This window comes from Echinops telfairi, unplaced genomic scaffold, assembly GCF_000313985.2.
Source record: "Echinops telfairi isolate 266 unplaced genomic scaffold, ASM31398v2 ScPeMD7_7469;HRSCAF=8507_0, whole genome shotgun sequence".
Taxonomy (NCBI): domain Eukaryota; kingdom Metazoa; phylum Chordata; class Mammalia; order Afrosoricida; family Tenrecidae; genus Echinops; species Echinops telfairi.
The window spans coordinates 82,279,073-82,295,377 of record NW_022111372.1 but is presented as its reverse complement, the minus strand read 5'-3'; the positions used below and the strand labels follow the sequence as shown (position 1 = coordinate 82,295,377).

General features: G+C 50.6%; 1 protein-coding gene across 1 annotated transcript in view; it reads right to left on the bottom strand.

Moving 5' to 3' along the window:
* Positions 1-6,734, bottom strand: part of TNIP1 (TNFAIP3 interacting protein 1) — a 60,998-nt gene extending 54,264 nt beyond the window's left edge. Inside the window, exon 1 of the mRNA XM_045284711.1 lies at positions 6,673-6,734. The gene's annotated coding sequence lies outside the window, so the exon portion shown is untranslated. The remainder of the gene's footprint in view (positions 1-6,672) is intronic.
* Between the last annotated feature and the right edge of the window lie 9,571 nt (positions 6,735-16,305).

The window sequence follows — 16,305 nt, the reverse complement described above, 5'->3', positions numbered from 1 at the left end:
TAGTGGCTATATGTTAGGCTGCTAACCCCAAGGTCAGCAGTTCAAAATCACCAGCAGTTCTGTAGGAGAATGATGAGAGTTTTTACTTCAGTGAAGAGTTACAGTCTTGGAAACCCACAGCGTCAGTTCTAACCCTGTACCTTGTCATAGAGGGTCACGATGAGTGGCAATGAGGTTTTTGGTTTTAGGGGAGAACAAGACTTGCCAGAGACCTCAGACGCTGAGTGACAAGACGAGGACCAGAACCCAGGACCTTGGCTCCTTGTCTTCTCACTGCATGTGTTGTCTTTACCCTGTCACGGTTTTTCTTCCTTTCTGATAGCAACCAGCACTAACAGTCATTATGAGCACGCACGGGGTCCTAATCCCTGCTCAATTGCTCTAAGCCTTGGGTTCCTCTCTGAAAACTGGAGGTGACAATTATATCATCAGCCTATCAAGGGACCATAAATGAGGGTATACAGGTAAAGCTCAGGCCCTAATACCCGTAGGTCCTGTAGAAAGGATACTTACATGGACATGGGATGCAGACACTGGGTCAAACTTCACTTTTGCTCCAGAATGCACCCTCACAGGTTTTAACCCCCAGCATGGCATCCCCTGTGGGTCCCTAGACTCAGTACCCCAGGGGCAGGGATAGGAGACAGGCTCCTAACCTAGCACCCGTGCCACCGCAGACCTGGCAGGGGATTTCCATGTCAGGAAACGGTTTGACTTTCGGAGCCGAGTGACTCAAGCAGCTAGGAGCCTCTGGCTCTTCCTGAGTGACACAAGCACCCTTGCAAAGCCCCACCCGGACCAGCAGAGCCAAGCCACCTAGGTTTTGTTTTATTTTGTTTTCAAACCCTGCAAATTCCCATTCTCCTTCCTGCTACTCCCTCCACCTCCACCCAGGCAGCTCCAAATTCAGGCCCCACTCCACATTCTAAGGAAATGTTTAAAATACCAAACCACCCACGGCAAACGTGCTCACGCGCGCTCGCACACGAGGGCTCTAAACCACAAGTACAATAAAAACACTTGAACCATATTTACTGCTTGCCAAACCTGTTTTTTTACACAGCATAACTCACAAAACACTTCTTCCAAACATATCTATGTTGGAATAAATACAGTCAGAATGCTCCTTAGAAACAAGGATGGTGAGACATTGCCTCTCATACGTTGGATATGCTGTCAGGAGAGACCAGGCCCTGGAGAAGGACATCATGAGGGTAAAGTGGAGGGGCGGTGCAAAACAGGAAGGTTACAGCCCTTGGCTACAGCACCGGGCTCAAACATAAGGACAAATGCGAGGAGGGTGCATGGCTGGACGCTGTTTTGTTCTATTGTACCTAGGGTTGCTGTGGGCTGGAACCGACCCGATAGCATCTAACAACAACAACAACAACCCTCTTTCACAGATAGGCCTCTGAGATGGTAGTGACTCACCAGGGTCTGCAGCCAGCAGATACCTGCAGCATGAAAATCTAGTCTAGCATTGCATACAAGAGTTCATCCAAAAAGCAAAAGAAGAACCCACAGTCGGGGAAAGTCTGTAGCAATGACACAATAGGCATGGAGAGACTGCAATAAAAAAAAATGAATAATCCAATTAAAAAGTGGACAAACCCCTCAGGAGCAACGGGAGTAGTGATACCAGGAGTGTAGGGGGAAGGTGGGGACAGAAAGGAGGAACTGGTCGCAATGATCGGTGTATCACACACACACACACACACACACACACACACACACGGCAATGAACAACAGAAACATGGGTAAAGGGAGACACCGGGCAGTGTAAGATATGAAAATAATAATTTCTAATTTATTAAGGGTTCATGAGGGTGGCAGGATGGAGGACAGAGGGGGACAAAGACCTGATACCAAGGGCTCAAGTAGAAAGACAATGTTTTGAAAAGGATGATGGCAACATATGTACAAATGTGCTTGACACGTGAATGTATGGATTGTGATAAGAGCTGTAAGAACCCCCAATAAAATAAAAAGAATGGGCAAAGAACATGGAGAGACAATTCACCAGAGATGGCATTGAAATGGCTAGCCCACATGAAAAACATGCTCATGACCACTAGCCACCTGGGAGATGTAAATGAGAACAATGGTGAAGTACCATCTCACGCTGACAACGGCAACCCCATTCCAAAAACAGGAAACAACCAATGCTGACGAGCGTGCAGAGATTGGAACTCTCATCCGCTGCTGGCAGATCTGTGAACACGCACACCACCGTGGAAAGCAATATGGCGCTACCTCTAACAACCGGGAATAGAAATTCCCTATGAGCCCCAGTAGCTGCTGGATGAAAGTCCTAAAGAAGAGCCAGAACACGAACAGGCATCTGCACTCCCGTGTTCATCGCAGCACTGTTCACAATAGCCAAGAAGCTGGACACAGCCCAAGTGCCCATCAGAAAAACAGATAAAGAAATGTTGGTACATACATGCATAGAATACCAGGCACGCTAAAAAAATAATAATATAGTTGAAATCATGAAACGCCTCATGATATGGATGAACCTGGAATACATTATGCCGAGTGAAGCTCATCGATCATAAAAGGACAAATATCGTATGAGACCACTGCTCTAAGGATTAATACCCCCACCATGACAAAGACTTGCATCCCACAGGGAACAGGCTTTGGAGATTCCCAAGGGAGGGGAGGGCAGTCTGGGACGATGAAGCAAAGGACTGGAAGGCTGACTGGTATTGACTTGGGTGGCAGGGAGGACAGAGGTCCTGAAGTGAGAAGAAATCAATCAGGGGTGTGGGGGTGGGACAGAATAGGGGTGGGGGCTTGATGAGTGGTTTCACCTGTTGGCTGCAGAGTTGCTGGTCTGAAATATAAGCCCCCTACATAATTCACAATAAAAAATTCATTTAAAAATAAAAACAAAAGGCATCATATGCTATGGAATCGTGTCAGCTAGAAAGACAGTACTCACAATGTCAGTTGTGTAGGTGCCTTAGAACTGACAGCCCTTTCCTTGTGGGGATGGGGTCACTGGACGCCAGAGGGTCAGGCAGTCTTGCAGGGAGTTTGTGATTCATATTCAGGACTAGACCCACACGTCTCCGGTTCCCAGAACAGCTCGGTTTCTGCACACCCACTGACCAGAAAGGGAGCTTCTAACTCAAATGCTACATGGCTTGTTCCGTTAAGAACATTGGTGAATGGGGCCTGTGGCATGGGGTAGATGGAAGAGCCCTCTCTGGAAGTGGAAAAGAACCCCCAAGGGCCCCTCCCCCAGATCTAAACCCACCTCTGCATAGCCCAAAGCAGTCTCAGGAATGTCAAACCCTGGAGGGGGTGGTTTCTGGGGTTGGGTATCTGTGTATTTAAGTGAGGAATGTTAGCAATAATTAAAGTGAGTTACCAAAAAACCAAACTCACTGCCACAGAGTGATGCCAATCATAGAGACCGGCCCTATGGGACAGGGTAGAACTGCCCCCCTATGAGTTTCCGAGGTTATAACCCTTTACAGGAGTAGAAAGCCTCATCTTTCTCCTGTGGAGCCACTGGTGGTTTCAACCCTCTGACCTTTCAGGTTAGCAGCTCGTAACCACTACACCACCATATCCTTAAAATGAGATCATTCTGATCAAATCCCTGGGTTTGAGTGAAATGACACAAGGTAATCCTGGTAGCTTTTGGAAAGAAGTCAGTAAGTGATCAGTCTTCGATCCCAGCTTCTCTCCCTCAGCCTATTTATTTTTGGTTCTCTCTACCCACACCCCAAACCGCTAGATGAAACACTAAGATGAGGGACATTCAGCACCTTTAAGCAAATTAAATCATTTTATACCCCCAATCTCACTCTTCCCCCACAGGGCGGGGCATGTCCCACAGAGGCTAAAGGTATGGTCTCTAGAGTCAGACAGACCCAGGCGTCAATCACAGCCGGGACCCTTCAGCCTGGGCAGCTCTGCCCCTCAGTGTCCTCGTCAGTCACTTGAAGGCCATTCGCTGCCTTGAGGTCAGCTCCCAGCTTACAATATAAGACCTCTTGGGTCCGAAAGGTTTTCACTCGCCAAGCCTTTTTGTCTAGTCTGCTTTGGTCTGGACCTGTTCAGTACCACAGCAGCAAGCAACCCCCACTGACAGACAGTCCTCGGGCCTCCCTCGGGGAAGGTGAGAATGTTAGCGCTGGACCACCATTGGCACACTCCACCCCATCCTTTCCGCAGGGTGAAAAAACAAAACCTGAACCAGGGACGGAGTAGAACTGCTCCCCAGGGTGTCTGAGGCTGTGAAGTTTTGTTGAAGCACACAACCTCCTCTTTCTCACACGGAGCGGAGCTGCGGATCGGTTCCGACGGACCCTCCCTCCCTTTTTGGTTAGCAGCCGGGCACTGAACCCACCAGGACTCCTGTCTTCTCACAGTGAAAATAGCTCTCACTCTCACTGAGTCGATTCTGACTTAAAGTAAAGTGAGTGTATTTCCAAGACGGTCGCTCTTTATGGGAGCAGAAAACCCCATCTTTAGGCCGCAGAGCGGCTGGAGAATTAAATACCACCAGGCCTGAGCTACAGCGAATGCTCATGGGAAGAAGGCAGCGAAGGTCATCATGATCCACCCTTTTGTATATTTTTCTGTATACGGATCCAGGAGAGGTAAATCTACAGATGAGTCGTTTCCTAGGAACATGGCAGGGGTTGGCGGGAAATGCGGAGCTAACAAGGAGAACAAGGAAATAGAAATATCCTGAAATTGATTGTGGTGATGATTACGCAACTCTTGAATATGATTCAGCTACTGAAATGTATGATATGTGGGTTATTTGTTAAGAAAAACTCAATGCCATTGAGTGGATGCTGACGCATAACGACCCTATAGGACAGGGTAGAACTGCCCCTGTGAGTTTCTGAGACTGTAACTCTTTTGAGGAGTAGAAAGCTCCCATTTTCTCCCAAAGAGCAGCTGGTGGTTTCAAACTGCTGACCTTGGAGACTGAAAGCCAATGCGGAACCACTATACCACAGGGGCTCTTTTATGTTAATAAACTTTTTTTTTAAGAAAGTTAACTGAAGCTGAAAAAATATCTATACATATAGCATAGTGGATTTACAGCCAGGAACTTTAAAATGTCACCTCAAACTTGTTCTCTTATAAATCATTTGACAAAATAGAACCAACCCCGAAAGATGGAGTTAAAAGAATAAATGAAGAATAAGAAGCTCAAAGAAAAATGAATTATGATAACCTTACCAAGTAGGCCGCTCCTGTCCAATGAGGACCCGAAGAGGCTGTCCCAGTAAAACAAGGGACCAAGATCTCCCAGAGTGCTCTGTCGTCGTGGCAGAGCCACGTCTAGAAGGCCTTCTTCCTGCCCCTCTCCCTGAGCCCCTCCCTGAGTGTTTTCCTGTTTTCTTCTTTCTCCCTCCCAGCTCTTCCCCCCAGGGTCCCTTGGGCGGCCTGTGACTCTCTGGTTTCCAGGGCACCACTATAGGCGAGGAGAGGGCAAGGCGATGCTGGGGGAAATTCCCAGGCTCCCAGGCTAGTGGCCTTGCCAGGCCCTCCCCTGGCTCCCTCTGAGGAGCCCTGGGCCACCCTGGCTCCAGCTCTGGCCTCCCAGACCCCAGATGGGGGTGTCACATCTGGGTCTGGTCTGGGTCTGGTTCCCAAAATGTCCCTTGTCATCACAGAAGTCAGCCAGCCCGGCACAGTCGCTGTGTGAGGCCCACCCAAAGGCTGCGGAGCATTTCCGAATTTCCTAATGTTGGGAAGTCCTTCCAGGGCCCTGAGAGAAATCCTTTCCACCCCCTCCCTGTTCTCTCCGGGAATTTGTTCCCAGGCACCCCTCCTCTGGGGCCCCTCCTGCTCTCCCTCCATCTCCAGCCCAGAAGCCACAGGCTTGGCCTCCACTTCTCAGCCCTCTTAGCCAGGGACTTCCCTGGGCAGGCCCTGTGACCAGCTTTGGGATCAGAGAAGGCTGCCTGTCTCTTGCCCACTTCCGAGGCCTCGGGCCCACTGTTCAAGATTCAGCCTCCACCAAGGCCAGCCCAGCGCCGGCCACAGGGGTACAGCCGTGGGAGGGGCTGGTAAGCTCCAGAGGAGAAGGAAGGTCCCCGAGAGGGGTTGCGCCAGGCTCTCACCTGTTTTCTTCCGGTCTACCTTTAGCCCTCCTAAGTGCACAACATACACCCACACCTCAAAAACTCACACACACACATATTCACATACTAACCCAGACGCTTACACGCCCACACGTTTTACACAGACACATCAACATGCTCACAAATGTATTCTCAGATATATACACACACACACTGACACAGGCACACAGACACAGACAGGCTTTCTCTCACGGGCACATCCACGGTGAAACCGGTGAACCTCTGCTTTTTTCCTAAGGGAAGGGTACGACAAAAATAGACCCTACTCTTCCCTCTGGAGGAGTCAGCTGCCCCTGGAGAGAGAGAGGTTGGCGGAGAAGGCAGGGCAGAAAGAGGACTAGAGAGAAGACAGGAGACCGAGGCCAGGCGGGCGAGGAGAGGCCCCCAGCTGAAGACCCGGGTGGGGGTGAGCAGCCTGGGCTAGGGAAGTAGCCACCACCATCACCACCACAGGGGCAACTAGGTGGCAGAAAGCGGGACACCCCTGTGCAGGGGACCCTTTCGCACTGTCCTGGCCCACCTGCCGGGCAGGCGGCTCCGCATCACTCACCTGGGGGAGGAAGGAGCGCAGCCAGGGTGTGTGCAGCCGGCAGGGCGGTTGTCCCTGTGAGGACTCCTGGGCTCTGCTCTGCTCGATGAGCTTCTGCAGGAAGGAGGGCTGGGCTGGGCTGCCTCTCAGGCAGGAGGGGAATTCCCCAAGATGCACGAGCCAGCCGCCAGGCAGCCCCACAAGGCCCAGCTGAGGCCCCATCCCACCCCTGGCAGGCCTGCTTTGTCAATCCCCCACCTGTCAGCTGGCAAACCAGCTGTCACTCACTTGAATCCAGGCAGGGAAGGACGCTCCAGGGAGCAGCTGTAAGCCGGAGGAGGCCTTGCTGGGCTAAGCACTGGCTTAGGGGCAGCGGCAACCAGCCGCCCCTGAGTTCTCCCAAGGACCTCCATTTCCTCTTTTGCCTCAGATGGGGGATTCCAGTCCACGGAGGCCGGAAGATACAGGCCCAGATGCCCAGGGCACATCTTCCTGTCCCCATCCCTCTCCCACCCCGTCCACAAATTCTGGTGGATTCTTCAAAGGAGAGGAGGAGCTCACTTCCTCCCTCTGCACCTGGACTCATTTGGAGGTGGACTGACGCCTTGGCAACCAATGGACCTGGAGCAGGTCCAGCTGTGTGCTTGACAGCTGGTAACCCTGAGTGACTCCCTTTGCCATCCTGAGCTTCCAAGATCCCGGCTATAAAACAAGGACAGAGTCCGTCCCGGCCTGATCCCTGCAATGGCAATGAATGGATGGGCTTCCCATGACCTTGGCAAACCACAGACTACTCTACAAACATGCGCAAGAGCCGGCTTCCAGGAGTTCTCGGGAAAATGAAACGGAAAGATCGTGGGACATCTTGGAGAGTATCTCTCAGAGCCTCAGTCGTAGGCCATTAAGGTGCCTGGGAAGGGGTTGGCATGGGCTGTGGGGAGGAGCTGGCTTCTCTTTAGCATCCTGGGTTCCAAGAGACCCTGCCTTCTTTTTCCCAGTCTGAATGATTCATTTCTGGTCTCCCAGACATGAGAAAAGTGTGATGCCAACCGGATTCTGCTGGCTTTGGGGTTGAAGAGGTTTTTACTGTGAATTAGGTGGGCGTTCCTTCATTCTTGGGGTTGCTAGGTGCCATCGGGTCAGTTCCAACCCAGAGCGACCCTGGAAGGAAGCAGGGCTGTGTGCTGCGCCGTCCTCACAAGCCTTCTGATGTTTGAGCCTGCCGTTGCAGGCGCGCTGTCAACCCATCTTGTGGGGGGAGCTTCCACTTTTTTGCTGCCCCTCTGCTTCACCACGCGTGCCGTCCTCCATTCTTCCAGCACAGGTTACAGACCACTGAGGGGACACAGGAGTCCCTCAGTAAAGCACTCACCTTCTAACCCAAGGATTGTTGGTTCATACCCACCAGGGGGCTCCTCCTCATGGATGCCCCACCGTTCTAGTCTACAGATGTGGGATCGCCATGACCCAGGACGGACTCAACAGCAACTAACAACAAGGAGGCTCCGGGAATGGATGAAGTCAGCCGCCTGCCCGACGGCCTTCCTCTCAGAGCGCCCACGCTGCCGGGCTGTGTGGTCTTCGGGGAGTAGCCCATAGTTACCGTGCGGCTCTGTAAATGTGATCCATGAATAACTCCATTCCTCCACCATGCTTGTCTTCTTTGAAGGGCCCGGAGATCCATGCGCCTGCCACCTTGGACAACACAGATAGAGCACTTTCTCAGCCTCACAGAAAGTTCTATGGGACAGCACTGCTCTGGGAGCTGTGGCCAAAGGGATATAGATCATCACCACCAAGTGTGGCCGGGATGTGCCTTGATGGGAGCATCCCAGGGGATGGTGGGGATTCTGGACAAGGGTATCTGGTCAACATCTGGGGATCCCCGAAGTCTTCCTGGAGGAAGCGGCCTCTCAGCTGAGATCCCTGAAAGCCTACAAAGGAAGGTTTTTCCCCCGCAAAGGGAAGAGAACATTCAGAAGAGAGAGTGCATTCTGAGAATTGAAAAGTGTTCACTCTGGGGGAACACGGGGGCGGAAGGCGCTGAGAGGGCAACCATAGAGGTGGGGCTGCAAAGAGAATCAGGGCCAGGTCCCCAGGGGCCACCTTCAGCCCTGTGAAGGGGAAGGTGTGCCCAGTGACTGTCACCTCCCTCAGGCACTTGTGTGCCCTTGGATTGGGATGACCTGGGAATGCTAGAGAGACCACCTGGCCCCCTGGCCTCACTTTACCGAAGCCAAGGTCCAGCAGGCGTGTGACTTCTCAAGTGAATAAACGCAGGGACTTCTGACTGAGCTCTGACCCTCAGTCACAACGGCCACTGCCCAAGCGCTCTGGAGCCACAGACGGCGTTTAATGTATCAGGCTGCAGGGATATTTCCATCATCTCCAGAAGTCCTGCTGGGTAAATGGAGCAAACCCTGAGCTAGACACGGAGCACAGCACAACCCACTTCTCTCCACAGCGAGTTAAAGCACTCCTTCCCACGGCTGCACGCCGGCACTCTCCCCTCTCCCCTCTGCTTCCAAGACCCAGAGCTGCACTCCACGCCTTTCTCCTCCCCAACAGCTCAGAAATAAGCCTTTGGAAAAGGGATGGGGGGCTCTGGTCAAGGAGAGAGACCTGGTCCCTGGCTCCCTTCAGGAAGCCTCTTAATGGCCTGGGACCGTTTCCTCAGTCTGCCAGTCTCTCATGAAGCACAGGGCTCTTCCTTCCTTGAGGAAGTACAGCTTCAGAAGCTTCATCAGCCTACTGGGAACTTCAGCCGCGATGTTCCAGAGTTACAATGGTCTTTCTAAGTGTGGCCTTTTCTCTTAACTCAGAGATCATGCACGTCACGGACCCACTGTGAGTTCAGGGTGCCTGGCTAGGACTGGCTCCTGCCCAAACTCTGAACCCCTGCCATGGAGCCAGTTCCTGTTCACAGATAGTGGAAGGACCTGGAAGGGTTAAGGAGGTTCAAGAAGTTGGACCAACCAGGTCTGGAATCTCCAGTCCAGAGTAGTACTTGGTGTGCATATCCTGGAAGATTAGCTCTGGGCTTTGGCTTCCCTAGTGAAGATGTCAAGAGCAATCAATCAGCCTCGTCTGCTTTCTTTTCTCCTCTTCCCTCTTCCATCTATGGGCCCTCTGAAATGGCCTTCCTGTCCAGGCCAGCTGATAGACACTAAGAAAGAAAAGCCACTGTGCCCTGCCTCATAGGAGTTTAGGATGCCTGACTTTGATTTATAGATTGGCAAAAAATATTCATATACCATGGGCTGCCAGCAGGACAAAGAAACCTGTGTTGGGACAAGGATAACCAGAATGCTCCTTAGAAGCGAGGCTAGAAAACTTAGTCTCACGGTGTTAGTTTGGGTAGACTAGAGAAACAAATCCAGAGACACTCATATGTGTGTAATAGAGAATTTTGTATCAAGGAGGAATTGTATATTAAGAAAATATTCCAGTCCAGTCCAGATCAAGTCCCTAAGTCCTATATTAGCTCATATATCCGATACCAATCTATAAATTCCTCTTCAGACTGACACAAAGCATGCAATGACGCCAAATGCAGGAAGATCACAGGCCAGTGGGTGCAAAGTCTAGTGGATCCAGTAGCGGTGGAAGCATCTCAGCACTAGCGTGGGTCTCCACGTGGATCCTCCAGCTCCAGGGATCTGGCTCCACCAGTGTAGCTCCATGTGGCTTGGCCGAGGAATGTGTAGCAGAGAGAGTAGGTCTGGTCTCCAGTGAGCCACTTATCTCCTTTGGGCCTCCAAATGAGGTCATCAAGCTGCCACCTGATTAACCAGCTAGACTCATCCCTTCGCAAGTTGACAAGAGTTTATGTAATAGCCACACTCACATACTTTGGACTGTTATCAATAAGGACCAGTCTCTGGGGAAAGACATCCTGCTCGGTAGAGAGTGAGACTAAAAGAGAACACCCTCCCACCCAATGAGATGGACTGCAAGTGAATGCAGCAATTAACTCAAGCATAACAAGGAGTGCAAGGGTGGTGCAGGGCCTGGCCATGTTTCACTGTATTGTACATCAGGGTGTATTAGGCAGCCAGATGCGGTGGCACCCAGTAACAAACACCACCACCTCTGTGTGACCCTGGACAAGTGCCTTCCCCTCTCGGATCCACAGCTTCTCCTTCTGTCATCAGAAGAGAACAGAACAGATGATCACCGAGGGACCGTCCGTTCTGATGCTGTAAGGAAGTCTGAAAGTTCAGAGGAAGAAGACATCAAGGTGCTCAGGAAATAATACTAATAGTTAATTTTGAAAGCTTACTATGTGTAGGCACCGTGCTAAATCCTCTTCAGTGCACTCTCTCACAGTCCTCATAAGAACCCTATACGATTGATAATGGCATTTAACAGATGAGGAAACTGAGGGTCATAGTGGTTCAAAACAATGGCTAAAAAGCGGCTCAGCTTGCGTTCAAATTCAGGTAATGCCTACGGTGCTCACCTGGATGAGGTCAGACCCATGTTGGACGTCAAAAAAAGGATGAAATTTGGATATGCCCAGGAAACTCTCAAAGGACAACTTCTTCGATTCTCAATTATCCCCTCTCCCCTGCACATGACTCCTGTACCCTAGTACTTCTAGATGGCTGTTGATGTTGTAGGATGGGGATTAGCCACTCATGGTTTCTTTAGTGAATGAATGAATTGAACTCTGTGGCTTTCTTGAATCACTAATTCGACTGACAGTTTCTCAATACTGTGGGTTTTCTTCAGATTGTATAAATAAATCTTTAGCTTTGTAATAAGTTTCCGTGGAGAGAAATAACTCTTTTGAAGAGGGATATCAATAATGGTTGAACGACACAAAGAGTATAATCAATGGCACTGAATTATATGTGTAGAAGTTGCTGAATTGGAGAATGTTTTGTTGTGTATATTTTTGCCAAATTTTTTAAATTACATGAATAACAATGAATACAAGGAAGAAGAAAATGTTCTAAGATGGACTGTGATAAAGATTGTACAGCTCATCTTGATATGATTGAACTATTGAATTGTGTGTTAAGTGGATAAAGTGCCAATAAAATTGTTAAAAAAAGAAAAGCAACAGTAGTACACACACACACACAGAAAACTTCTCAAGGGCAAGAACTCTTCACACTGGTAGGACCACACTCTAGGACACTGCAGGGCTTCACTGTAGATCTAAGAAATTAGACTCTCTGGTGGGTCTTTTAAAACAGATTCTCTGGGTGATACTGGTGTGGAGTTTGGGCAACTCCAGCTCCCAGGTTGGATCCTCCACCAGCAAATGGAGAATTGCCTACTTATATTTTGGAAGCCAAAGAGAACTCACTGTGATGACTCAGCAGGTAGTATTGAGTGTGCTTGTACTTTCCAGGGCACTGAGACGTCAGGTTCATGACTTGTGCAAAGCCCCACTCAATCTCATAACCTTTTAATCTAAACATTGAGGTTGGCAGCTAGAAGAGGTCACAGAAACATGACTTTCCCACGTTCATTGGCTCAACAGCCCACCCAGAAGCAAGTGTATCCTGTCTATTGGCTGGTGGTCACTACTTGTGATGACGGGGATCTTGCTACCCCACTGTGGGTCCATTGTATTGTCAGTCAGCTCTCACTCACATAAAGCTCAGACTTGCCTCTTTTTGACGGCTGCCTTTCCTTCCTAAGACAAACTCCTATGAGGCCCTGTGCGGTGTGGCACCTACTCGTCACCCCTCCCCAACTCCACTCCAACACAACTGCCAGTCTTCTGTTCCCAGCTCTTTTCTGATGCAGGGCCCTTACATATACCTTGGTCTTTGGCTGTAATTTTCTCCCTTCTTCAGCATTTCACTTAGTCAATGGCTACTCAGCTCTCCTGTCTCAACAGAAATGTACCTTCTTGGGAAAACTTTCCTGTTCTATCTCACCTATGATAGTTACATAAGTTCATGTCAAATTGAAGATGTATAAAAGTGCAGGGGTGGTATTCAACCTGTCAATCAGGTCCAGCCTGATGGTGCCTCCTTGTGGGTGTGGCCTTCTCAGAAGGAGGGCCCTAGGAACCTCCCCTTCTCTCTGCCTTCACCTATCTGACCCTGATTGCAGAGCCCTGGAGATGTTACCACTGCCATTGGATCCACAGGGCTTCGTCGCTACTGGCCTTGACCCTCTTACATGGTTCATCTTTGCTGGCGGCTGTGTGCGTCTGAAGAGGAACATATGGACTTGAGTTGGACTGGGCTGGGACGTTTTCTGGATATGCAATTACTTCTTGATATAAAGCTCTCTCATACATATATCAGTACCACTGGATTTGTTGCTCTGGTCAACCAGGACACACACACACACACACACACACACACCCCTGTATGGCTCCTCTCCAGACTCTGACAGGCCCCTTGGTCTGCATTCTCAGGGCCTCTTCCTTTTCTCTCTCACAACCACTGGATAAATGAGGAGTGCTCCACGGGCTGAGTGTCCGGCTCTTCTACTGGAGCGGTGCTTCTCAACCAGGGCCCTTCCTCCCAACCCCACCCACCAGCAGGGGACATTTCCTTTGACAGCGCATTTCACCCCCCACACCTTGTTGTTAATCTAGGAGGATTAGTGCTACTGGCATGGAATGGGAGTCAAGGGATGCTGCACCTCCTCCCCCTTACAATGCATAGGGGAAAACCCTGCAACAAAGACTCCTCTGACTTCAAACATTAACAGTGTCAAGTTGAGAAATATCCGTGCGGGAGTGTAAGCCCCATGTGACCAGCAAGTTTCCTTTTTGATCTTCACTGTGCACTAAGTGTTAGATGACTAACTGTGAGGTTGTCAGTTCAATGCTGCCAGCCACTTCTGTGGGAGAAAGATGAGGCTCTCTGCTCCTGTGATGATAGCTAGCATTGGAAACCCTGTAGAGGATCAATGTGAGTCAGTATGGACTCAGTGGCAGGGGTTTGGCGTAGGTTTGGGGTGTCTTCCCAATGCTTGTCATACTGTAGGCACTTGGCACGTGCTTATGGAAGGAAATTAGGGAGGAACGGAGGCCCCAAAGAGGACAATGGGTTCTTGGAGGCCGTGTTAGAACCACATCAAGTGTGGCTGAAGTCTCGAGCCCCTGAGGTTGGGGAGAGGAAGGACTGAGGTAGCAGAGATGGAGCTGGGAGAAGACTGGAGTCGGAGTCGGAGGAGCCTGCAGTCCTGGCTTGAGCTTTTTGCCTTCATTCTGTAAGTAATAGGGAAGCCTGGAAGGCTTTATTCCCACTAATGAGATCTTTGCAGCTGAAAATTCTCTGTCAAGCTGGTGCCCTCCCAAGAACTGCAGGGATGGTGAGAAGGCTGTGCAAAGAAAGGAGCCAGAGTCAGCGCTCAGCTCCCCCAACAGTGCTCCTCGTTGCATTGATACACGTTGGGCAGCCCTATAGTCCGTGATCGGCAGAGCTGGGAAGCACTTTTTGCAGACTCTGAATGAATGGATAGGTGTCTTCAGAGCACCGAGTCTACTAGCTTTTCTGGGTGTCAGGCTCCCTGCTGTTTCTAACCCAGTGAGGTCTTGGGCAGTAATTTCCTCTCTGTCCCTCATTTTCCACAAGTGTCAGCACTGTCCATCTCTCAATACTGGGAGTAGCTGTTGTGGTAATCATTTCTTTTAGAAGAATTAATACAAGACCAGAGCTAAGGAGTTGGAGATTCAAGATGTCCAACTCTTCCAAGATGCTATTCAACTCCATTTCCACCTGCACCCCCCTCCTCCCTTGAGCATACTCCCTCACACGCGTAGTTGTGCAATTTGCTGCAATGCCATCCCGCATTCATGAGAAACTCATGAAACTTTGAGGAAATGTCCCCCATGGTGGTGGGTGCTGGAGACTCAAATCCAAAGGTCAGACAGAGGCGAGTCAAATGCAGGATTCAGAGCCAAAAGCAAAGAATATAACAAAGCCACAGGAGGTCTTCTTGCTGCTAGCGGAGCTCAGTCAGGACATAGAGGGTTAGGCTTTTCAGGTGAGGATGTGTAGACGTTGTACAGAGGTACCAGCATGTGCACCCCAGCCAAGGAGCACGAAGGGTGGTGTCTTCAGTCTTAAGTCACACCCTGTAGTAAAGTCGTCTTAAACACCCCCCACCCCCGGAAGGAAACAGAGCGTGACATGGTTCACATCCTCTATTAGGGGAGGGCTAAAGATGCCCCCAAGGAAAGGATTTGGTTCGTGCCCACTACTAAAGCAAGGTCTTAATCCCACTCTAATCCTGCCCGTTAGAATAGTAAAGAATGCCCTCCAAATTGGGATTATAACCACAGATTCCCGATTTAGGTATCTGTTGATATTTTTACATAGATTCCAGAATTATATCACAAGGGGAATTAGGGATAGAAGGGCCATAGTAATTGACCACAACTCAGCTGTGTGTATAAAAAAGGGTGCCATTAGGGCCATATCATCAATAGGGGTTCACCATGCTGCCCAGTGGAATCACCTGATGCATTTGGTCTTGGATGGGGCCTTACTTCGATCACTGCTTGAACATTAGGATCCCCTGGGACACATTTTACTACTATGGAAGTGCAGGCCCTGCCCCGGCCCTATTAAATGATGAGAATCTCTGGGAGTGTGGCCCAGGCCCGGGTGATTCTATGGGGCAAAGTGGTGAGCACCGCAGGAGATGCCTCCCTCCAGCAGGTGGTCCTGATGCAGGTGGTTCCAGGACTTCTGTGTTCATGGGTCGCTGTGGTCCCTGTCTCAGTGTTCTTTTGGGTCCAGGAAAGGTGTTTTCTCAGCTCCAGGGGCAGAGACCCTGAGCATGACAGGTCTTCAGAGGCTTTGGAAAAGAGACTTGTATGGACTTCTTGTGGGTCGCAGAACATTGACTGGGAGATGTGAAAGGAAAACTGAAAATAAGCGACCAGGAGGAGATGAGGTACATACACCCATACCTCTCTCCCCAAGCCCGCTGCAGTCAGGGCACTTCTGACTCAGAGCGACCCAGAGTGAGGTTCCGAGACTGCAGCGCTTCCGCGGAGCAGACAGCCCCATCTTTCTCCCACAGAGCGGCTGGGTCTGGACTGCCCGCCTTCCAGCTCCAGCAGGCCCATGTCGAACCCACAGCGCCACCAGGCCTCCTCTGCAGCATCCGAAAAGTGGAATTCAAGGAGGCATGTTGCAATATTGTGCTTTCCAAGGAAACAGACACCGGGCTGTGTGTTGCAAGACCCTTGTCAAAGGAAGAGGTTCCAAGGACAAGTGGCGCAAGGCTGTGCGGTCCCAAGAAGTGAGTCCCGTCCTCGGCACCCCGGAGCCGGAACAAAGTTTAACGCTGGCTGATCTTGACCAACCCCCTCCCGGGACATTGCCCTAGCACTACACTTCCAGCTTCCTGACCACCTTCTTCTTGGTCCTCTCTTCCCTTCCTCAGGCCTGTCCCCAGCACGCAAACTCACAGGAGGGAGAAATCTGCGCCTGCGCAATGGGAGGGGTGGAGCCCAGCGGGTGGCTTCAGAGGAAGCACAGGATCTGTTGACGCGGCCTGACCTCAGAAAGGAAGCTCGTGCACCAGGGGGAAATTCCCCAGCTGAGGTCTCCTGTTTATGCAAATATTGTACTCCCAGTCACCTGGACCCCCGGAATGGGAGAGGGGTGAGGGAAACAGGGAAAGGGTAGGGTGGGGTATGTGTGCCAGAGGCAATAGCAGGGA